The following is a 12,241-nucleotide window of genomic DNA, read 5'->3' as shown; positions in this document are numbered from 1 at the left end:
GGTGATGTGCATACCCATCATCACACTGCTATCTGACTGGTTTGCCACACGCTGCGGGAAGCTGTGTCCAACCTGCCTTGGCTGACACACATCTCCTGGGAGCATTCAGTTAACCAGCTATTGCCCACAGCTGGAGAAACTTGTCGTCACCCACTGCCAGTTATAGACCCTGTTCCATGCCACAGCAAGTCAAACGCTGTGGCTGGATAATTTCACAGCCATTGATAACATTTGCTTTTATGGACAGTGAGATATTCCTGTCTCACGGAATCAGATCTCATGTTTCAAGGCTTCTGCTGATTACCTGAGGGTCAGGAAAGGCGTTTCCCCCTCTAACCACAGCATTGTACCACTGGCTAACTCGGGTGGGCAAACTTTTTGGCCTGAGGGCCACATCGGGTTTCAGAAATTGTGTGGAGGGCCGGTTAGGGGAGGCTGTGCCTCCCCAAACAGCCAGGCATGCCCCGGCCCCCACCCCCTATCCAACCCCCCGACAGTCCCCCTGGGACCCCTGTCCCATCCAACCCCTCTGTTCCCTGATGGGCCCCCCACCAGGGACTCCTGCCCCATCCACCCCTCCTGCTCTCGTCCCCTGACCGCCCCTGGCCCCCCTGCCCCCCGCCCCCTGCCAGCCCATCCAACCCCACCTCCTTCCTGAATGCCCCCCCGGACCCCTACCCCATCCAACCACCCTTTCTCCCTAACCGCCCCCGGAACCCCTGCCCCCATTCAACCCCCCTGTTCTCCGCCCTCTGACCGTCCCAACCGCTATCCACAGCCCCAGCCCCTGACCACCCCCCGTACTCCCCTGCCCTCTATCCAAACCCCCTCCCCCGCTCCCTGCCCCCTTACCGCGCTGCCTGGAGCACCGGTGGCTGGAGACACTGCAGCTGTGCCGCCTGGCCGGAGCCAGCCACGCACCGCGGGGCACAGAGACTGGGTTCGGCCGGAGAAAAGCGGGGGGCGGGGGCCGGGGGCCGGGGGCTAGCCTCCCCAGCCAGGAGCTCAGGGGCTGGGCAGAAGGGTCCCGTGGGCTAACTGCATTGTAGGAAAGTTTCCAGTTCACCTCCTTCTGGAGCATTTCGGGATTGGTCACTGCCAAGGGGTAGATACTGGACTATGTGGGTCACTGGCTGGATCTGTTAGGCCAAATCTATCCAGTGTTCCTATTGCCGGTGGGACTTTTCTTCACATTCGGTCTCCCAGTGAGGAATGGCATGGTCCAAAGAGGACTACAAATCATGGTCTGAGGAAAACATGTGTCAAGATGCTCTTACTCATACAGGAGTGGATCCTGCTGTCCTTCCTAGTGCCCGGGGGGGGGGGGGGCATGCACAGCTGCTGCTGCATGACAACGAACTGTGTCTTGTCTCAGGTTGGGACGTTCTGCTTCGAGCTACCAGGATCACACTATACCCTGCTCCACAGGATCCTTTCTGCATGTGTGTGAGAGAGGGCGGGAGAAACACGAGAAGGAAGAACCAGGACCAGGGGTGCTGGAAGAGGGAGGGCCAGGGTGCCAAGCTCTCCCACTTTTCACCAGCTGAAAAGGCGAGCGACAGGAGGGAGGAGGCAGAGAGGAGCGAACAGAGTCTTGGGGGGGAAGCAGCGGTGTAGGAGTGGGGCCTCAGGGGAAGAGGCAGCAAGGGGGCGGGGCCTCAGGGGAAGAGGCAGAAGGGGGCGGGGCCTGGGGAAGCGGCGGGGCCAGTGGCCCCCACCCACTTTTAGGGAGCTGCTGCCGCTCCTGACCAGGACCCTGTGACCTAGGGTCACCAAGAGGCATGGTCAGATCTCCTTTCAGGGATACAGTCCCATGTTGTGTTTCTGGCCTGATACTGCGAAGTGCAGAGCTTGTCCTGTGACATCCTGAGCACTCCTGCCCAAGGCAGTGGATGCTGCTCAGCACTTCCCACGGCTGAAGCCCCTTTTTAAAAGCTAATGTCCTGCTGAAATTCAAGTCACGTTTTAACACCAACTTTCTTAGCCCGTGAGAGCTGGAATTAGCCGAGGAAGAGAACGGTTAAAACCTTCTCTTCCCCATTTCAGTCATGTCAGGAGAGATTATAGGAGAACATTGACACCCCCGACCTTCCTGATATACTCCCATTCTGTTCCATGCCTTGGTGGGCTGAATGTTGCCGCTGTACATCTCTGCAGCAGATTTAATAATTTTATTAAGATGATGTTAAAATAAAAAGAAAAAGGTACAGAATTTAAGCATAGAAGTTTCTGGTTATCAGGGAATAAGGTACAGATTATCAAGGGGTGCGAAGTTTGGTTTAGGATCGGGTGGCATAAGGAATACATAATCTGCAATATCCCTGATTTGAGGTAAAATGTTAACGGGTCAAAGTACAGACACTGAGATATGGGGGTATGTTGTCCCAATAATGGCTATGTTCAGGTGTAGAGTATAATGAGTGGATACGATGATGAGGATGGATTTACCCTCATTTGGTGAGATTTAATGTTCAGTGAGTTTATGGTTCCAGTTCATATGGTCCAATGGGAAAAGTCTCTCAGTCCCTTTCTTGTAGTTGATGCATGATGTCATACCGGCTCACACCTCCTGGTGCTGTCGGTGGCCGGTGATGTGTTCGATGTAGATGTCCCTGGACCATTGGATGGTGTCCAAGACCATGAGGTGCCGCATGAGCCGTGTGTAGCGTCAACCGATCCCACAGGTCCACAGCACACGCTCGTTGCAGGGGTCCCAAGCGCCCAGGGCTCCGACGATCAAGGCGTCCATCTGCACCTCGTAGCCCTTCGCTCTCGGGATGTCGGCCAGGGGGGGCGTATTTTTCCAGCTTACGAGCTCGGGCTTCGTGGAAGGCCGGGGTCCTGTTCTCAAAGGAGACTGTGACGTCGACGAGGATGATCTTTTTCTGGGCCTCGTCGGTGACTACCACATCAGGTCGCAACTGGCTGTCAGTACCGGGGATGGCGCAGTTCACAGCGACCTCCCCCAGGTGCAGTGCGATGGCTTTCACCAGGCGGTTCTGGATGGCTTTGTGGCACAGCTCCCAGGCTCTGGAGTGGGGCTTGCAGCTCCACAGGACGTGGGGCAGGGTCTCGTTGGAGTAGCCGCACTTCCTGCAACGCGTGTCTCAGTTCCCGTGGCGGACGGCTCCATTGAGCCGGACGCAGTTGAGCCGGGCACAGTGGATGAACCGCCAGATGGCGAAACGGGTGAAGCCACCCCTGGGGGGCAAGTGGTTGCTGGTGTCCCACTTGCTGGTCAGTTTGAAGGCTTTACCCTGGCCCGGTTTACGCTTCAGGGTTTCCATGTACAGTGACTGGATGGCTGCTTTCAGGGTCCTCTCCAGCATGCCCCTGGCACGTGGGGTGACGATGGTGTTGTCGTTGGACCTGATCTGTGGCACCAGGACTCCCAGCTCCTGGCGCTCCTTGCACCACTCCCAGCGGCAGCCGATGCGCTTCCCCAGGCGACGCGTGGCATTGCGAGTGCGGGACCACAGTGAAGCGATGTCGCATTCTAAACTCCTAGGAAGGATCCTGTCTGTGTTCTTGTGCAGCAAGCTAAAAAAAAAAAAAAAAAAAAGGAAAGGGGAATTTTTTAAAGGTAGTTTACAAAACTGGAGCCTAGAGTCACCTAACCTAGAGGTTACACACCCACCAGCCTTTAATCTGGCTCAATTTATGGTGCAATAATCCAGGTCCCATTCCAAGGGTCAAAACTGCGAATCAGTTAAACATTCAAGAGCCAGGTCCTGTCTGGAATGCACTCAGAGACTCAACATCTACTATCACAAAATTCTGCCCAGCCTGAAAATCACAGAATGAATTGCACAGATTATTTATTAAGAATGACATCTGCAGATAATTCATACTCACACAACTAGATCCTCAGGAGGTGTAAATCAATTGCCTATGCATATTTACAGCAGCTGAGGGTCTGGTCCTTAGCATCTGTAAGAACTCACAGATGATGTGTTAGGGTAATTTCATCCTGGAGATCTTGCATAAGTAGAAAATATTTAATGGATCTACATGGGGCTATAAAATACCATGCAGAATTAGAACAAGCCCCTTTCTCTTTGGAAACTACTTTGAGCTGAGTATCTGTCGTCATCAATTTAAAATGCACATAGATTTAATGTAAAAAAGGTGCGTGGTAATTAGACTTTCATATTCTATTTAGGTCACCTGTGTTAGAAAACGTATATCTCTGCTTTCTTGTAATTTTTCAGATGTAAATACACTGATCACAAGATACTGAAAGCTAGAATGCCACCATACCCAAAGATTTCCAGTTAATACAAATGGCTAAATGAATTAATTCCAGTTAATGCAGACGGCAGCGTTGTCTAGTGGTCAGGGCACAGCTCTGGGAGACAAGGCTTCCGGATTCTATTCCTGGCTCTGCCAGTGACTCACGGGGAGATCCTGGGCAAGTTTCTCAACCTCGCTTCTCATCCATCTGTGAAATGAAGTTAATAAGACAAAATTGCATTAAAGTTAAAAATTGTATGAAAGTTAAAAATTGTAAGCTCCTTGGGGCAGGGTCTGTCTTTTGTTCTGTGTTTTCACAGTGCCTAGCACTGATCCAGGAGTGGGGTGCTCCTAGAGGCTATCCCAATACAAAAAATAAGTAAATAATAAATAATAATAACTTACCTACTTCACAAAAGGTGTGTTGTGAGGCTGGGAAAGTGCACTAAGTTCTTTGGATCTACTGCACCGTATTATTGCCTAGAGCAGTGTTTCTCAACAACCGGTCTGTGGATCGGCGCCAGTCCCTGAGATCTCCCTGACACAGTTTAGGAAGGCAGCAAGCCGGTCCCTGGTATCAAAAAGGTTGTGAAACACTGATTCAGAGGAATACATGAGGTATGAATCTGTGGGAGCCCCAGTGAACCACTAGATGGTGCACTGGAGTAACTTTTAAGGGACTGTATTTTGGATTCCATGATTTTTGATCTACAGATGAAAGCCATGCTAGGGAGTTTCAGTCTGGCATGTGGCTAAGCCATGTCTAGATTTTTTGTTAACTGTCTGCGGTCCGAATGTTGGATGCTTTTTTGTTAAAATGTGCCACAGAAGCCTCCAAAGGGCGGGACACACAAATTGCAGAGGAGGAGGAGGAGGAAAGTTGCAGGGGGATTGTTTCCTTAATCTCAGAGTCAAGCATCATATGTAATGACTAAAATCAGGCAGCCGAGGGAGGTGGGAGCTGCATGCTAAGGACTGACCCAGTACAGGGCGGTGGGGCAGGCATCAGAGAGCCCCTGTGGGTGACAGGCAGACCAGGATACATGAGGACATCCGGGATCAAATGGAAGTGACAGTGGGAGCAAACGATTCTGATTTGCAGCAGGACCCTGCTCGGGAGGGGTGCACAGGGGCATGGGAAGCAAATTGCTCTCCTTGTTCTTTAATTATGCCACATTGTCTTCCTTTTATCTTACTGCAGGAGTCTAATTCACTGTTAATTAAGAGATCGTTTTCCAGCTGCTGGCGACTGTCCCACTTCCTTGATATATCTGATAGTTGAGTCCAGCTTGCTTTCCTTCTATATTTTTGCTTTCTTCCTTAGGGGGAATTACTGAATTGCCCAGGAGAGGCTCACTAGCCTTCCAGGCTGACCTGGGCCTGACCCAAACCCCAAGATTTTAGCACCCTCAAACTTTGCTCCCCAGTCCAATCAGAATTTGCAAATGGTGCCTGAGATGTCATAATGGGCTGAATGAAAACCTCGGGTCCGAGCGGAACATTCCCAGATTTTTGGGGCACTAGACGCCCGTCTCCGGATCCAAAGGAGAATCACGGGCCCATCTTCATTACCAGGGTGTAAGTGTTGGCACTGGCAGCTGTGTCCAGTAACAGTTGCTTTATAAACTCTTTGGAAAAGTGGTGGTGAAAAGAGCATTCAATGAAAACACCAAGAAGAGACGCAGGTCATTGCTTCTTGACCCTCCTCTTTTTTTAAGCACTCAGGAAAGGTTGGCTTGACAGCCCTGGAGTCTGAAACCTCTCTCCACGGAACAATTATTGGCATGTACCAGCTCCTCCCACTGTACCCCACTTACATACCTCCACCCTGCCATGGAGGGGTCGCCCTCAAGGCACGAGAGGGAAGCAGAGTCAATCCTGTGTGCTGCTCATGGATCCCTCTTGGTATCTGAAGCCTTTCGGCTAAGGACTGGTTGCATTAAAGTCAGCTTTTCATTTTAACACAGAAAGGTTGAAGGAATGCGGGCAATGGAAGCCTGGGAGCCTGTGATGCAGGGGATTGATGAATCCAGCACCCTACCTTGGAGAGTAGGCCAGTCCTCAGCATGGTGCATTCAGCCACAGGTTTCTCAGCTGTGCTGCCAACAAGGGGCCATGACCCTGTGGATACTTGTCAGGTCGGGACTAGGTGGAGAGGCCAAACTGGTTTCACAAACGGCTATCAGAGGCTTGTCAGCCATGATTGACAGAGCCAAGCTACGAATCGGTGTCCAAGTGGCAATAGGATCCATAACTGCCTTAGCAATTCCCATGTGCAGCGCTGTTATAGCCCTGTTGGTCCCAGGATATTAGAGAGACCAGGTGGGTGAGGTCCTATCTTTTATTGGATCCAGCTTGTCTCTATCACCAACAGAAGTGGGTCCAATACAACCTATGAACTCACCCACCTGGGGTCTCTAAAACCCCTCCTCTGGCAGATGGGTTTCTTTTGTGATTTCCCTGGCGGTTGAACAGAACACACAGTAGAGGTCTGGGACGGGACGCAGGGATGCTGCCTTTATGGATCCAGGACTGTGGCTCCCAGCCCGGGAGGCAGTTAACAAAGAATTGTTCTGTCCCCTCCGCCAGAGAGACTCAACTCCATGACACCCGGTGACTCAGCAAACAGTCCTCTGGGGTTCATTGCCCTGCTGAGGGATACCTGGACACAGTACAGGCCCTGTGTACAGGTGAGTGGCTGAGGGGGGCATACAAGATACCGGTTACCTCCCTCACTGTCACAGACTTGAAAGGTGAGACAGCCCAGGTGTGCTCGTGTGGCTGAGGGAGGAGGCCTGTTGTGAATCCAAGGTACACCTCTGAGCAGCCTGTGTCACTGCACAGGAAGAAGCTGATACTGCACCACTGGGAGGCTGCTTGGTGTTTCAACAGCATTATCTATTTTAGAAGTGCCTGTCTTCAGAGGGTGGTTCTCTTCTCCCCGAGGACCCCGAGACTCATCCCCACACTCCTCCCTGGGCGCCCACATCTTCTCCCCTAACGTTTTCATGACCATACCTGGCCACGCCTTTCTTCTCTTCAGTTCTGAACCCCAGGGTGGGTCTGCAGTGCAGACTTCACCCTTTGTAGCCACCAGGCAAAACTAGCGTGTTCCTATCCGATGCCTTTCTTCTGCAGCTGTGCCCTCATTCCCTAGGAATGCTCTGCTCCAGGGCTGCAGCCCTTCGCAGCAACAGGGTTACATGTGGAGAGCCCCTTAGCCTGCGGTAGAAGTGTTCGCACTGGCCAACATCGATGCCTACTGATATACAGTTGAGATGCGAGAGCACCTTCCAGCACTAGAAGGAACAATGTGTCGTTTCCCTGTAGAATTTACCTTCTTGGAGTATCTTTGCTCACTGTGTCATGAACGCCCATCCTGCTGCCACCTTCTGCTGGTGTTCTGATTGTGCCATTCGTTCATAGTTTCCTCCCTTCTCCCTCCGGTGGCTCAGCTCACAGGCAGCAACAGGGCTTGGTGGAGATTCAATGCACTGCAATGCCTGATGAGGAAAGGATGCTAGTGGACCGGCGGCCTTGCTTTGAGATGGGCTTGTCCTTTGTGTCTCGGCACATTTTCTGCAGAAAGAAACTCCTTTTAGGGAGCTTGCAGAGGAATTCAGAGAGTGCCAGCCGACTGCTGCGTATTATATAGCAGGGAGGGGACTGGGTGCTCCTGTGTGACATGCTAGAATGGTGCTCTCCCAGCCAGGGTGAACGTAACCCACTGGTCAGTGTGGGTTACGTGTCCCCCTCTGAGCCTGATCCACAGAAGAGTCTGTTCAGCTCTAAACTAGAGAGCCTGGCTCATTAGCTCATGCTTTTAGCTTCGGCCATCCCCAGTTGAGTTCCCAGTGTCTGCAAAGATGGCAGCTGTCACACTCACAGAGCGAGAGCCCTCTGCGTGGGTAGAATGCTTTGTAGGTGACCTTCTTTGTTCTCTCAGAGATGCCTGCATGGCTTGCCCTGAGCACCCTCTCATCCAGGGAAATGCATAAGCAACTCACCCGGTGCATTCAAAACACCGTGCGTACTCCTGACTGGCGTTACCCAGGGGAGAACGTAGCGTCTACGGCATCAGCTCCAGAGACTCGCCTCGGGTCAGGACTAAGCCACAGTGAAAATGCCATTGCCTCGTGACCGACAGGCAGGAGCCTCCACTTCCCCCAAGCCCTGGCTGAGCTCGCACGGAGCTGCTCCTGTGGGATCAGAAATTACAAACCAGGGACTGAAAAGTGCACTGCAGCTTTGGGCCCAACTTCTGCTCGGGCCACTCACTCCCCCCTCTGCCTCCCCGAATGAGCCATGACTGAACCTCCAACTACCGCCAGTGGTTCAGATGAAGATGCCACTGTGAGGACGTTTCTCCAGACATACCCTTGGCTAACAGGCCGGGCTGGGAAACTCCTGGGAACAGTCTCTCTTTTGTGAGATTCCCGACATTGCCGGATATCAGCTGCTGTGGTCCAAGTTTTGGGTGGATTCTGGTTTGATTTGAACGGCTTCCTCCATCCCTTATGGGAACATGAAATATTTGACAAGGGTGTGTAACCTCTGCTATCTTGGCTGACGCACCAGAAATTGAATTGGGGACCTCTGGATTTAAAAGCATAAGCTGCTAACAGCTTGAACTGAAAATCTCAGGTTCCCTAGCTGGGCTGCCGTGGACTCATCCTGTATGGATTGGGCACAGAGAGGGGACCGGTAACTCACACTCAGCAGTGCGTCACGGGCACAGCCTGTGAGAGGGGCTACGCTGCCCAGGGAATTATTCCATCTTTCTCCTCGCCAATCAATGCCAGTATGAATAATAAAAAGGAGCGACTACTTACGTGCCTCTTGTATCGATCGCCCCTGTTGTAACGAGGGGCCTCTGAACAACCCAGAGTTCTCCTGCTAACTGGTATCCCCATGTTTATTTAGCCAAGGAGAGGATTATTGATTGAGTGACTTTGAGATTTTTTTTTAAAATGTAGAGCCATAAAAAAGCTTTTTCTAAATTAAACTGAAGCCAGAGACACACAGAGCTGGGAGGGGCTGGGGGCTGCTTGTCAGGACTTTTTAGCATTTCAATACAGCTTGCAGTGAGGGGAATAGTAAAGCACGGGCACTCTCAAGGTTGAATCTGATCATTTTGCTTCTTGGTTTTGATGTCTGTTGCCTTGGAGCCACTAAGGTAGAAAGCTGCTGTTTTCTCACAGGCTTGCCTCCTAGTCCCCTTCCCTTTTTCGAAGGGATCACAAACCCCACTGGATAGTGGCTCAGCTGTCTTGGTAATGCTTGTGGGTTTTCGCCTTCCATTTTATCCTAGGTACCTCTGTCCCTCTCCCCTTTTTCAAGTTAAGTGGCTGCCGTTGAAAAGGCTGAGTCTGTTATTCTATCTTTTCATTAATGGTTTGGATAATGGAGTGGAGAGCATGCTGAGAAAATTTGCAGAGGACACCAAGCTGGGAAGGGTTTGCAATCCCTTTGGAGGACAGGATTAGAATTCAAAATAACCTTGAAAAATCAGAGACTTGGTCTGAAATCAACAACATGAAATTAAATGAAGATAAGCACTTCACTTAGGAAGGAAAAATCAAATGCACAGCTACAAAATGGGGAAGAACTGGCTAAGCGACAGTCGTGCTGAAAAGGATCTGGGGTTACAGTGGATGAAAAATGGAACGAGTGTCGAGAGTGTGATGCAGTTGAGAAAAAGGCTAATGCCATTGTGGGGTGTATTCACAGGAGTGTCGTATGAAAGACACTGGAGGCAATTATCCCGCTATACTCAGCACTGGTAAGGCCCGAGCTAGAATGCTGTGTCCAGTTTGTGAGCACCACACTTTAGAAAAGACGTAGACAAACTGGAAAGAGTCCAAAGGGGAGCAATAAAAATGATAAAGGGTTTAGAAAACCTGACTGATGAGGAAAGGTTAAAAACTGGGCATGTTTAGTCTTGAGAAAAGAAGATTGAGGCGGAGACTTGATAACAGTCTTCAAATTCGTGAAGGGCTGTTACAAAAAGGACAATGATCAATTGTTCCCCATGTCCACTGAAGGAAGGGCAAGAAGTAACGGGCTTTGCTTGCCGCAAGTGAGATTTAGGTTAGATATTAAGAAAATCTTTCTAACTATAAGGATAATTAAGCTATGGAATAAGCTTCCAATGGAGGTTGTGGAATCCCCATCACTGGAGGTTAAGAACAGGTTGGACAAACACCTGTCAGGGATGTTCTAGGTTTACTTGGTCTTGCCTCAATGCAGGGGGCTGGACTTGATGACTTCTTGAGGTCTCTTCCAGCCCTATATTTTTATGATTCTGATTCTTCAAGGGCCTGGGGTGGCCTGAGCAAGCACCCCCTTAGCTCCAACTCAAAGGAAGAATCCTATGATGGAGCTCAACCAGAGCCTACTACGCCCTCCCCTAAATCCAGCAGCCTGACTCTGGCAATAAGTATCCCCTGATACCGATCTTTATTCCACAGCCACACACGTGTTATAAGACTGAGTGGACCATGGTGAGCATTTCTCTGGGTCCTAGTAGTTGTGTATATTGTCCAGATCCTCTGCTTCAGCACAGCTGCTTTGTGTCACAGAGCTGGAGCCCTCTGATCATTAAGTCAATTTAACCAGCCACAGGAGAGTCATCTTCCCTGCTGCTGGTGTGGCTGGAGGAAAGTGCATGATGCCAGAATCTCTCTACTTCCTGTTGGTCCGGGGCTCTCTTTTCAGCTCTCTGTGTCCACCGCAGCCTGACATAAATTAGAGCAACCCTCGGGCTGCCCTGACATGGTACTGAGAGACCAGCCCTGCACAGAGCATCACAGAGATCAAAAGAGTGCAATAAGACACCTTCACTCACTCACCCCTGACTTGTGCTCTTTGTATTGGGCCACGCTCCAGGATCCATGGCTATGCACATGTATTTATGTGTAGTTGCACGTGTGTGCATAGATTCGTTCTGTCTAGTGATCCCTAACATCCACATAGTGAAAAAAGAGAAACTGTCTACTCAAAAATTCATCAGACCACTTTCATACATTGCAAAATTGGAGCAACTCTGCAGACATTTCCTCAGCTCAAAGGAAGGCCCCCGAAGAGCATCTCTGGCTGACCTAAATACAGACAGCTCAGCCCCATGCTTTCCAGAGCACAAATTTGTTTAAGGGGGAAGTGACTGTCTCACAGCCATCATGTAGGATAATACATGGGCCAGAAGGAAGGGTGGCCCTGTGGGAGGTACAGAACCTGCTGCTGATGCGGGAGAGTCTATAAAAGACCTGTAGGCAATTGCAGAAGTGGAGTTGCGCTGAGATGGGAGAAGACAGGTGTTAGTTTCTGGAAGTCCCTGGTGGGTGCCAGTGGAAACAGATGGTTGTCCTTTTGTGTGTGATGTAGCCTGATTCTATAATTGTATTGGTTGCCAATGAATAGTAATTTAATAGGACTCTAGGACCAGAATCAGATACAACAGAATTAAAACTAACCAGTTCAATATCTTGTTGGAACCCAGGGTGCATGGCAAAGCATGTCACACTGAGGGCTAAGCAAAGCCTTAGCCACTTTTAGTAACATGACCAGTAAAAACAAGAAAGCTGCAAACCACATAAACAAATAGCAGCAGTATCTTTGGTATCATTCCTTACATGTGCTCATATACTCACAACCTTCCTTGGGGATCTGGTGGTGAGAGACAAAGGACCAGCCCCATCCCTGGCATGCCAAATGAGTCCAGCGGTCCAGACCCAAATGCCCGAAGGTTGGTGGTAGATGATGACAATGAAGAACTGAAGGGTCGATGAGGATAGCTCACCACCTGCTTACATGGTGGCCTGGTCTGTTACAGAGCCTGAGGACTATCATGAATACTCATTCAGATACCCAGCCTCCCATGTCCATATCTAACTTCCTCACCCTCATAATATTGGGATGCCTTTATCCTACAGGTTAACATATTAATGCCTTTTAGCTCATTACCATACACGTCAACGGTTGCTAAAGCAAAACTATACAAGCCTAGTAT

General features: G+C 50.4%; 1 protein-coding gene and 1 long non-coding RNA gene across 3 annotated transcripts in view; one reads left to right on the top strand and one right to left on the bottom strand.

Annotated features, from left to right (window-relative positions):
• LOC311533014 (trypsin-3-like) overlaps positions 1–12,241 on the top strand; it is a 32,454-nt gene that overhangs the window by 4,370 nt on the left and 15,843 nt on the right. The window lies entirely within an intron of this gene.
• The window catches only part of LOC311533019, a 71,912-nt gene continuing 61,866 nt past the window's right edge, over positions 2,196–12,241 (bottom strand). The window contains exons 1-3 of one of the 2 annotated variants that reach the window (XR_014714485.1): positions 4,639–4,904; positions 4,261–4,441; positions 2,196–3,540 (exon numbers count right to left, since the gene is read on the bottom strand). This is a non-coding gene — a long non-coding RNA (uncharacterized lncRNA). Of the gene's footprint in view, positions 3,541–4,260; positions 4,442–4,638; positions 4,905–12,241 lie in introns of those variants that run through there. The other variant, XR_014714484.1, reaches the window with a different exon arrangement.

The sequence above is a fragment of the Lepidochelys olivacea genome, assembly GCF_965140295.1.
Source record: "Lepidochelys olivacea isolate rLepOli2 genome assembly, chromosome: 18".
NCBI lineage: Eukaryota > Metazoa > Chordata > Testudines > Cheloniidae > Lepidochelys > Lepidochelys olivacea.
This window is presented reverse-complemented; position numbering and strand designations above follow the sequence as displayed.